Source organism: Myotis brandtii, unplaced genomic scaffold, assembly GCF_000412655.1.
Source record: "Myotis brandtii unplaced genomic scaffold, ASM41265v1 scaffold46, whole genome shotgun sequence".
Taxonomy (NCBI): Eukaryota; Metazoa; Chordata; class Mammalia; order Chiroptera; family Vespertilionidae; genus Myotis; species Myotis brandtii.
Genome location: NW_005367587.1, coordinates 2,215,778 through 2,227,840, shown reverse-complemented (window position 1 = coordinate 2,227,840; position 12,063 = coordinate 2,215,778). Strand labels below are relative to the sequence as shown.

Below are 12,063 nucleotides of genomic sequence, written 5' to 3'. Positions count from 1 at the left end.
GATGAATCATGTTTCCAGTTGCATCATGCAGATGGCAGAGTGAGAATTTTGCGGAAACAGTATGAAAGCATGCACCCCACATGCATGAGTACAACCCTTCAAGCTGGTGGGGGCAGTGTTATGGTTTGGGCATGTTTTCCTGGCATGATTTGGGTCCTTTAAATTTGTGTGGAACAACGTCTGACTAGCACAACATGCCTAAGTACAGTTGCTGATCAAGTTCATCCTATCATGTTGATGGCGTATCCCAAAGGAGATGGCTTCTTCCAACAAGACAATGTGCCATGCCATGGTGCTCATATTGTGCAGGAGTGGTTTCAAGAACATGAGGGAGACTTTACCTTGCTTAGGTGGCCCCCACAATCACCAGATCTCAATCCAATTGAGCATTTGTGGGACGAAGTTAAAAGAGCCATCAGGCAGCTGGTTCTACAACCATCAAATCTCACAGAACTGGACAGTGCTATTCATCAGGCATGGTGTCAGATTCCTCACATCACCTTTCAACATCTCGTGGAGTCAATGCCAAGAAGAATCGCCACAGTATTGAAGACAAAAGGTGGCCAAACGAAGTGCTGATGGGGTGGTCATAATAATCTGGCCACTCAGTGTATATTCCTTGCTTCTCCCATAATGCCTTGCATGATTTCTGGCCATGCTGCATATTCTACCCCACAACTTGGTCCTGTAAAACAACCCTGTCACTGTGCTCAAAACTCTATGGGTCAGTAATGTGGGCAAGGCCTGGTGAGAAGAGCTTGTTTCTGCTTCACGGTAACTGAGACTTCAACTGGAAAGACCCAAAGCTGAGGTGACTCAGTAGCTTGGAGTGACTCAGCAATAATGATAGTCATATCTGGAGGCAGCTTCATGCATTTATATGGTCACTGATGCTGCTGTTGGCTGGTTTCTCAGCTACAGCAATCAGCCAAATCACCTACAGTGATGTCTTCTTGGGAAACGTGGCAGCCAGAGACTTTCACTTGGTGGATCAAGGCTCTGAAGGCAAGCGTCTTAAGAAAATCAGGCAGCTGTAGCTGGAGTGGCTCAATTATTTGGAGCATTGTCCTGTACTCTGAAAGGTCAGAGGTTCAATTTCCATTCAGGGAACATATCCAGGTTGTGAGTTCTATCCTGGTTGGGGTGTGTACAAGAGGCAACCAACTGCTCAATGTTTCTTTCTCACATTGATGTCTCTCTCTCGCTCTCTCTCTCTCTCTCTCTCTCTCTCTCTTCCTTTCTCTCTAAAATCAATTTAAAAAATTTAAAAAAAAACATATCTTCAGGTGAATATTTAAAAAAGAAAACCAGCCGTCTCTCTCTTCCTTTCTCTCTAAAATCAATTTAAAAAATTAAAAAAAATATTCTCAGGTGAATATTTAAAAAAGAAAACCAGGCAGAAGCTGTATCCTTTTTTAGTGTCACCTTCTCTGTCCTCTGTTGGCCAGTTGTTCAAGAGGAGGAGATATACACCCCACTTCTTCATGGAAAAGTGCCCATTTTTTAGTGTCACCTTCTCTGTCCTCTGTTGGCCAGTTGTTCCCTAAGTTAAGCCCAGGTTCAAGAGGAGGAGATATACACCCCACTTCTCCATGGAAAATTGCCCATTTTCAGACATGTTTAAAACCTTTGTAATTCAGGTTTTGATATGTGTTCTTGAAGAACTCTGTCTTATGAACTTAATATGTGTTCTAGAAAAACTCGTTCTCATGGCTTTGGTCTATTTGCTATGTTTCTCAACCATGGAAGCAAATCACCATCATTGGGAAGCATGATAAACCTCTGAAGTTTCTCCACTCTGAAACAAAATCTCAGCGGGATGGGGAGGGTGGGGCTTGGTAATCTGTAGTATTCTCAAACTGCTCGTGATTCTTAGGCAGCCAGCCTAAACTAAGCACAAGTTTCCTTACACTGCTTCTGTAGGTGGAGATGGTCTCAGAAGCTTACAGCCAGGTCCACTCTTGGTAGGGTTGTCATAGCCTGGTAAAATCCTTGTCATCCCCACCTTTTCTCCATGAAGCTTTCAAAAATTCCACCTCTATATTTGCAAAAGGAATCCTGGGAGCTCCCTTCCCCACCTCATCAAGGATGGGTGACAAGACTTTAAGCAAAACCTCTGCTGAAGCTATCACAGCAGGGGGCATACCAGTTTAGAGCTGTCAGTTGATAATTACTATGCTGTGAATGGCTGGGCTAGTAGCATCCAATGATTTGATTTGCATATTTATAACTTGATATGTGCACAGAAGTGCCACTTTGGGGTGCCACTCTAGCAGCTTCACACCAGTGAAAACATCTTCAAAGAGCCTCCACAGCTTCCTTCAGCATTTGTCTGAAGTTTAGAACCAGAGGAGGGTGGCAGTCCACACATCGGGAGAAATGTCTGATACAATCTCTTAACTCTTTCTCCCCTTAGACATGCATCTCTCAGCTGCATCAGCAACCAGGCCCCTCAGTGAGAATTCTTTCTCTTAAATAAAAGAGAAAGAATACTTCTATTTTATTGCTTGGTTTCCAGTCTTCTGATTATCAGGAGTTTCACAAGCCTAATTTCCATGCATGCCGTGGCAGAGAAGGACCAGCTGGGGAAGATGAAGAGCACTGAGGAAAGAGTGCTTGTAGGAAGAACTTTCTGTAGCTTTGAGTTTTCTTGAGCAAGGGACAGGAAACTAAGGATATTGTCCTGGGATTGAACTAGAGAGACTATGATGAGAACATTGCTACACTTATCCACTGGACAGGAAAGTCAAACTCAGCTTGCTAAGCTTACTGAGGACAGTCTTAAGTCTCAGTCACTTCCTCACAACTTCATCTGAAGAAAGCTAAAGAGATGATGATCAGTAAGGACCATGTTCCCCAAATCCTCCATAAAGGTCAGAGTCTTTGGAAAAAGTAAATAAAACTAGTGAAAGCCAATAAACGTTATATCATATGTTTTGTAGGACTGGGATAAGGTTGTGGAGGGCAGGAAGCAAATAAGCAACATGTTCAGTCCTCTTTTGTGATTTCAGACTGAGTCCAGTTATTTGTATTTTCAAAAGTGTATTTCTTGAACAGACTGTATCCCTTAGGGGTTTTATGAAAAATTATGTGTCTAGGACTGACCTTAGATCTACCAAATCAGCAACTTGGGGGATGGGACCTGGAAATCAGAATTCATAACAAGTTGCCCAGTGACTCAGATGCATACTCAAGTAAAAGAGGCCTTAACCAAGATCCTGCCAATGCCAGTACTGGGGAAGCCAGGAAAAATGTTGCTGAAGTTCTCTATCAACATGCACCAGTTCTTTCTTTCTCCTTATCCCTCAAGGGGATACATGGGCACTAGGAGAGTCTTTTGAAGTTTGATACTGGGGAAGCCAGGAAAAATGTTGCTGAAGTTCTCTATAAACATGCACCAATTCTTTCTTTCTCCTTATCCCTCAAGGGATCCATGGGCACTAGGAGAGTCTTTTGAAGTTTGATGGTGTTAAGTGGTTGACCTCTATGAAATAAAGTTTTATTTAACATTAATTACTCATTAGGTCAGCAAACATTCTGAAAAAAATAAAAAAGGCTACCTGCAATGCAGAATATAGTAAAAATGCCTCTATAGCTTTGAATAAAACTTACAGATTATTTTTCTATATTGAATCCAATAAAATTGTTTGTCCAAATGGCTACTAAGTTTTCCCAGCAATGGAAGAGCCAGTAGAGACTGTGTAAAATTCTAATCAATATAAAGATTAACTGTGTGATGTGTTTAATAAGTAAATAGCATACAAAGATCATGTGAGCTAATTGCCCCTTTGAACACATTTCTTGGAAGAGCGATGTAGAAAAATGAAATAGAAAGCAGTAATTTTTCATCACCCAATCTGTGCCAATCACTGTGTTAGATCATTGGCATTCAACATTTATTTGTTTTAATGCAAGTAGTAAACTTTATATTTATATGCAAAAGTATTATTTTAAATAAGTTTTAACCAGATTGTTATTGCTTATTTATTATGGATGACACTATTTGTTGCTTCACACACACTGAAAATAAATCACAGAAAATAAAATAGAAGTGACTGGAAAACCATGTTTTAGATATAATGGCATTTAACATTTAAAGTGAAATTAAGTGGTACATTTGTTCTGGCCCAATCTTTACCATTATATCATAAAGTCCACCTCCATAATATTCAGGAAATGTATGAGCACCTGGTGTTGGCAGAATTACTGTTGAATGTTGAAAATTTGGACACTATTTCATTTGTAATTTTTTTTTTTGATAAATAAGGATTTACATATATAGCATCACTGAATTTTAGATTTGGCTAAAATATTTACAGTTTAGATGAAGAAGCCAAAGTCCAAAAATCATATGTATTAAAATAATACTTTTCCTGCTAACAATTTTTAGTCTTAGTCTTAATAGAATAATCAAAGAATCAAAGAATTTCACAAAGCCAGAACAAACAACTATAGTTTTTTTTTGGTTTAACAATTTTCATAGAAAAAAAAACTAAACTAAATGTTAAAAGACATGTGTGGTGATTTCTCCACATATAGCTGATATATCTTAGGTGACTATACTTTAGTTTCTTTAACCCTAAAATGGGGATCAAATCTGGATCAAGTTCATTGGGCTGTTGTAAGAACCAAACTAGAAAATGTACTTTCAATGCTTAGCATAGAGATTATTAAAGTTGGATACATTCTATTCTTACTGAAAACTCTTTTATAATTCATACTTTTAGTAAGCCAAAAGTGCCTTACCCTGCACTACTCTATATTGGATGACATTTTACTTTATTTATAATTATGGAACCATTTGATGACAATGAAATGTTGCATTATAAAGATATGGAAATTTTAACTTATTTGCTTTTATTTCTACACTAGAGGCCTGATGCACGAAATTCGTGCACTCGGGGGAGGGGGGGTCCCTCAACTTGGCCTGTGCCTTCTCACAGTGCAGAAGCCCCGCGATTAATCACCCCAAAGAGGTATGCCCTGCCCACCAAGCTGGGGCTCCTTGATGGATTGCCCCAAAGAGGTAGGCTGGAGCCGGGCCTCCCGCGGGATGCCCGGCCTTACTGCACGGAACCACGGGACTTACATTTGCACCACGCACACAGCGTCAAGCCCTCGCCCACCCTCGTGTGCACACAGCCCTGCCCACTCGCACACGCCCACTGTGCGCGCAGCCTCTTGGTGATTGCTCATTGTGGCGTGAGGGCGTCATGGCCTAAGGGTGTGATGACCACATAGGCTTTTATTAATAGGATATGTTAAGCTGTTGTCCTATACTGTAGAGGAAAGGAAGTTTACATTTCCATCTTAAATATTAATAATAGTATACTCTTAATTTTCTACAATAAGCATGTAAAATATATTAGTTTTTAAAAATATATCTTAATCAGATAAAAACAGACCATCTTTGAAAAATTATAACGAGCTTATATTTATTGGCCATGTAAAATAGTATCATCTCTTTTCCATTTTGCTTTGGTATGTAAGTGTACAGATGGGTCTTTTTATTGACAAGGTGGTGATGATGAAGACCCTGTCTCTCTTTAGCTCTTCTCATTTGCTTTTAACCACCTTCATTTATTACTCCTAATTCCCTCATGTTCAGTATATTAAATGCAAATAGATGGTTCTGATTTTACATGATAATTCTAATAATTAATGATTATAGAAGCCAAAATATATTACCCCTAATGTTAATCTCTGATGTGAGTTTTTCTATACATTCGGAATACAATGTGCTATTTACTGGTCACAGTAGGAACACAAATTCACCTCTTTACCTCTTCTCAATTGTATGCCTGTTAATTTAAGTCAGTGAAGAATTCTAAATCTAAATTTTCTTTAGCTCTGTCAGACTTGCAGGAAACGTCTCTTAGGCCCAAAGAAGAGTAGTTGAAATTCATAATGGAAAGGGAGAGAAGGTGATGAAGGGAAATATTCTCGGCCTGGTACCTCTTTAGTGCCCAAGTGACTGCGGGAGATCACTTCCTTTGCATGATGCATCACCACTCTTCCCTCTCTCCTGCTTTGGGAAGGAGGATGAGCGCAGAGGAGCAGGCCTGGGCCCTTAGGTTCTCAGCTAATGAGCATCAAGAGCACCATATTCAAAGCATTGGGAAGGAAAATGCAAGAGGAAGGGAGAAGAGGGAACTAGCACCTCAGAAATAAGGAACAGAACAGAGTAGCATATAGAGCTTGGTGGCACAGCTATTCCTCATGTGTCCAGACCTTTGTGATATTTCAGCACAAACAGGGTGAGTGCTGAACGAATATCTTCAATGAATATTACATAGATTTCAGCCTAATTCACTCTGCCTCTTAAATTAAAAAAAAAATAATTTTCAGCACTTTTTTTCTTTAACCGCTGCCACAGTCACACACTCATTGCTAACTGGGTGTTATGCAGTAGCCAGAGCATAATAAGCTGTTATTAGGGACTGACATTCTACCTGATCCTCAACTGCCTGATCAGTCAGGTGTGGGTCTAAATTTCAGTGTGCTCTTTATACACTACTTAGTTGAACAAATATTTACAAAGTGCTCTAGTATGCATTTCAAAGAATGCTAAAAGCTGAGGATATAGAAAATCAAATGGAGTTCTTGTCCTGAATAACTTCAGCGTCTAGTGGGAAGAAATAGCCACATAACTTAAGCCTTGGTATAAAGATATTGTAGAACAGAGAATAGAGGAGCAACTAAGGCTGGAGCTTTACAAGATAGAATCCTAGAGAAGGTAGTCTTTGGCATATGTCTAAAAGAGATGTTAAAAGAATATTCCTCATTTAGGATGAGCTAAAGTATAGAGTGAGAAACTGCTAGGGTGTTCCTGAAAAACAATGTTTTGTTCTTACTAGAAGGTAAAGTGCAGGAGCACAGACAGGTAGGACATGTGGTGGGGAAGGTAGGCAACAGAACATGGAAGGACACGTAGGACCTTGTTACTCAGTGTTATCTACAGTCCTCCCCACTGACCTCGCTGGAGCTGGTTGGAAATGTAACTCCTCTGGCCAGACCTACCCCATCAAAATCAGGGTTTTACAAGATCCCCAGGTCATTTGTTTGCACAATAAAGCTCAGAAAGCACTGGTGTTGTAGATATGAGCAGATGGAGGAAGACATAACTTGAAGCTGAAAGACCAGAAGTTTTTCTCAGCCAGTCTCTCTACTTTTTTTTCTTTTCCTCCCTCTACAATAATGGGCTCCTCAGACTAGCTTCAACTTGGGCCTTAAACTTCTGATTTCTGCTGCTTCATTTCAGTGACACCTATCCCCCTTCCCGCCCCCACACCATTGCAAACCTGGGCGTGGAAAGCTTTGGGTATGTGAGGGTAAAAGGAAGGTGGGGAGGATGCTATAGAAAATCTTGAAGGCTAATGTTAACAACTAATATTCTCTCACTGCATAATAGTTGTCAGTTTTTCACATACATGTTCTTCACATAAGCCATGTGAGATCATAATTAACTTCTTCATTTTGCAGTTGAAAATATTTGAGACAGCTGATGGCAATTGTTGAAAGTCACATGACTGAGGAAGAAGCAAAATACAGACTAAATCAACTTTTCTGCTGTGAATGAAGTTCAATGCTGCTTCCTCTTCTCTAAGTTGCCCTCTTAGCTCATGAAGCCCTGGCCTGGCTCATCCCTGTTTTTGTTTTGTTTTGTTTTGTTTTGTTTGTTTATTTCTGCATTGTATTCTAGCATCATATTGGAATAGAGGCCCCAAGGACACTGAGAGTCAGGAGAGGCTCTGACCAGAGTTCCACTAGAACAGTGGTTCTCAACCTTCCTAATGCCGCGACCCTTTAATACAGTTCCTCATGTTGTGGTGACCCTCAATTTCATTGTTACAAATTGAAAATAATTAAAGCATAGTGATTAATCACAAAAACAATATGAAATTATATATGTGTTTTCCGATGGTCTTAGGCGACCCCTGTGAAAGGGTCGTTCAACCCCTAAAGGGGTCGCGACCCACAGGTTGAGAACCGCTGCACTAGAGGATGGCTGTGCTCACCTGTTCAAAGGAATTGGACTTTAGTGAAATGTTAAAACAAATGTGATTCTTTCTACCCATATGCAGAACAGAGCCAGAAAAAAATATTTAAATTAACTTTAAATTAATTCTACTTGAGAATAGGGATCAAATTCTGATTAAAGTAGCCTTGCTTTTTTTTCTCACTACTCAAGAGTACAAAAGACCATGGCTTTAGGATAAAACCACTCCATTGAATCATGGCCAGTTTAAGGTTTAGAACTCATTTAAATGATTGAATTGAAATGTCTACATAGATGATTTGATTGATTAAATTGAGATCCATCATTATATATATAGTGAAATTGGAAATACAGATTCTACTGAGAAGTGTCTGAATGTTCAAATGTAGATAGAGTAAAATTCCCCATTCCTCAACTATTCAAGCCTTTGATCATACATTGAAAATGAGGAAAAGGGACCTGTGGGGAAAAAAATCATGAATGTCTTTGGATATGCTTATGTTCTCTTTATTCTATTTTCTTTGAGGGCTTGGGGTCTTAAACCTCTCTTTGGTTGGTAGAGAGAAAGCAGAAAATTTTTATCATCAGAATAGAAGTGCTGCTCTGCAGTGGCAGTCCTCAAATAATACTTTGATCATTGAGGGCTCAAAATAGCTCTATATTCAGTTCTTTGGTACCTTCAGCTCAGAGGCAAATAGTGTTGCTTAAACCCTAAAACTCTGCCTCTGATCTGCATGTGAAGAGACTATAACTGATATAAACTTAGAGAGCAGACATCACAGAGAGGAAGGATAATATTGGAGAATTGATGTTAAGAAAGTAGAAATATGATGGTTAAAACTTCTTTTTGTTACTATTGTATATTTGTTTTTCAGTTTTGGAAATTCTCCTATTTGATATAAAATCTTGATTTATCTCAAGATTTGAGGGGACTCTATGCCTTCCATGAGACCAAGGGCATTTGATTTTAAGGGAAATATGTGACCTTCCTTGCTTTCCCTGTCATTTATTTCATAAGCACAGGAACACTAGTAAGACAAGGAATAAGAGTGTGACTAAAATAAGACTGGGTTAGAGCAGAAGGCAGCAGGAAGAGAAAAGTGGTGATTCCTTGTTAATATATATTTAAACTGGTTGGATTCTATGTTAACAGAGTCATCTGGGTTCAGATCTTTTAGAGATGGCCAAGAAACATTTTTAAAAAGTTACCTTTTTGGACTATGACAGCAAGACAGGGGTTTATCAACACCTTGCTAGCAGCAAAGGCTATGAAGGAGTGCAATAGAAGGGGTGTAAGGGGCCTTGGGGCCCGATCCAACCCTGGAAGGACTAAAATAAACTTATACTGAGTATGGCCTATGAAGAAGAAGAGGCACTTAAGAGGGAATGCAATTGACTATAAAATTTTAAATGCTGTAGGTAATTCCAAGGCACACTGGTCATCATGGACCAGTTTAGAGAAGACAAGCTGCAGGAGAGAAACATGATTTCTCTCACCTCAAGTGAAAATACTATTCAGGGGCTATGAGTATCGAACATAACTTGTAGCAAAAAGATGAATTCAAGGAAACCAAGAAAAGAACATCCAGGGGAAAACAAAGTCTTGTTTGTTGTAGTTCAGATGCCTAAGAGCTCAGAATGACTAGACTATGACATTAGTGTTATTAATTAAAAAATAAGTTTTATTTATCACATACTATATAGATCTTGCTACATAATCTAAAATTATCAAATTTGGGAGGTCTGAATCTTAAGTTAAAACTTAGGTAAATAATGTGTGGACTACCTCTGTCTGCTTAATTTCAATGGCAAAACACATAGCTTAGAAAGACTTTTTATAGCCCAAATATTACGAGAGAATTAAACAGGACAAGCTGCTTCAGCTCGGAGCTGAGAGAGTGGTGGTGAGAACCCCCTTGTCACAACTTTATTTTTTTAATATATTTTATTGATTTTTTACAGAGAGAAGGGGAGAAGGAGAGGGATAGAGAGTTAGAGACATCGATGAGAGAGAAACATCGATTCAGCTGCTTCCTGCACACTCCCTACTAGGGATGTGCCCGCAACAAAGGTACATGCCCTTGACCGGAATCGAACCTGGGACCATTCAGTCTGCAGGGCGACACTCTATCCACTAAGCCAAACCAGTCAGGGCACAACTTTAGCAAATAAACTCAATAAATCAGTTGAATCCTACACTTTGACTTTTGTGTATAACAATTACAAAAATAGGGAAAGCCCTGGAATATCAGCTGTAGTACCACATTTTTAATTACTCTTGTTTATTCATTCATTTGTTCATTCATCAGTCATTCATATGTTTACTCATCTTATTAATAATAATTGTATGCCTACTGAAGGATCAGGGACTGTTTCTGATACTATTGTCACTACATAGACTCCATCCTTGCACTCATAGAGCTTATAGGCTGTAGAGAAAGACAGATGATTCGAAATGATAAAATTACTATGAAGGAAGAGAAGAAGATGGCATTACGGAGATTCATTCCTTAGATAAGGAAGATAGACTGTGTCATTGGGTGGTCTCGGAAGGCCTCTATGGGGTGTCATTTAAGTTGAGACCCATGATTAGAAGAAACCAGGCTACATCAGCATTATACATTCACATAGCAGAGTATAAAGACTGTGTAACATTTCAGAATATGCATTTCAGGAACTAAAAAATAATTTTCTAATATGGTAAAGTTTTTAAATTTTTTAAGTTGGAGAAAATCTCTATCTATCTATCTACCTATCATTTATCTATTTACCTAGCTCTAGCTCTAGCTCTAGCTCTCTCAGAAGTGGAAATTTGAAACTCTTTCATATGGGTCTGTGAAGGTCATATTTCTCTATCTTCTGGAGTTGAGACATTTCTTAAGCACAACAAGAGGCATGTCTAGACTCCTAGTCAGTCCCATAGGAGTTGAAAGAATTGTCTTTAATTTTAATGCAGTGCTATGTGCATGGTCAGTTCCTCAATAAAAACTAGCTAATGTAAGGAATGGAATTTTGTTTAGTGATGGTAGTTGTTAAATATACACTTGTTGGTTAAAGAATGAAATTGAGTTTAATGAGAACATATGCTGGTTTAATGATTATTTTTCAGGCTCCAACATTCTTTGTTACACATTCCACGAGTAATTGCCATTCAGTTGCCTAAATCAGGTGTTAGGACATTGATGCTAAAGTGTAACCCTCAGTGGTGAGTGGTTCAAAGATGAGATTTGACTTAAAGTGACACCTCTGTCCCTATTCAAATGACACTTCCTATCTAATAATAGAATAATATGCAAATTGACCATCACTCCAACACACAAGATGGCCGCCCCCATGGACATAAGATGGCCACCACAAGATGGCCTGCAGGGAGGGCAGTTGTGGTCGATCAGGCCAGCAGGAGAGGGCAGTTGGGAGGGATCCAGGCCTACAGGGGAGGGCAGTTAGGGGTGACCAGGCTGGCAGGGGAAGGCAGTTATGGGCAATCAGGCCATCAGGGGAGCAGTTAGGCATCAATCTGGCTAGCAGGGGAGTAGTTAGGGTGTGATCAGGCTGGCAGGCAGGTGAGTGGTTAGAAGCCAGCAGTCCTGGATTGTGAGAGAGATGTCTGATTAGAGAGGGTGCAGGCTGGGCTGAACGACACAGCCCCTCCTCCAACCCCCCCCATGAATGAATTTCATGCACCAGGCCTCTAGTAGGTAAATAAAAATATAAGGGAGAATGAACTTTTTATATAGGTTATTTTTTTTTCAATTAGATTGTAAATACATGAAGATTCAAGCCATTTATTTATGCCTCTTTAGAACTCTAGTTTTTATGACGTTAACAAATGATAGATGCTAACTAATCTTGTGCAGTGACCTGAAAAAAGGGTGGGCGTTAAAGCCAGAAAGGCTGGTTTGAATCCTGGCTTTGCAACTTGCCAGCTCTATGGGCCTGATCTGATTGATATGTTAACTGAGGCTCAGTTTTTCACCTATGGAATAAAGATCCTACTTTCAAGATGGACTTGGAGATTAGTGTGTGTATATATATATATATATATATATACACACTAGAGGCCC

At 39.4% G+C, this 12,063-nt stretch overlaps 1 protein-coding gene across 2 annotated transcripts in view; it reads left to right on the top strand.

The window, feature by feature from the left end:
* The window catches only part of LSAMP (limbic system-associated membrane protein), a 663,422-nt gene that overhangs the window by 104,959 nt on the left and 546,400 nt on the right, over window positions 1-12,063 (top strand). The gene's annotated exons all lie outside the window — the stretch shown is intronic.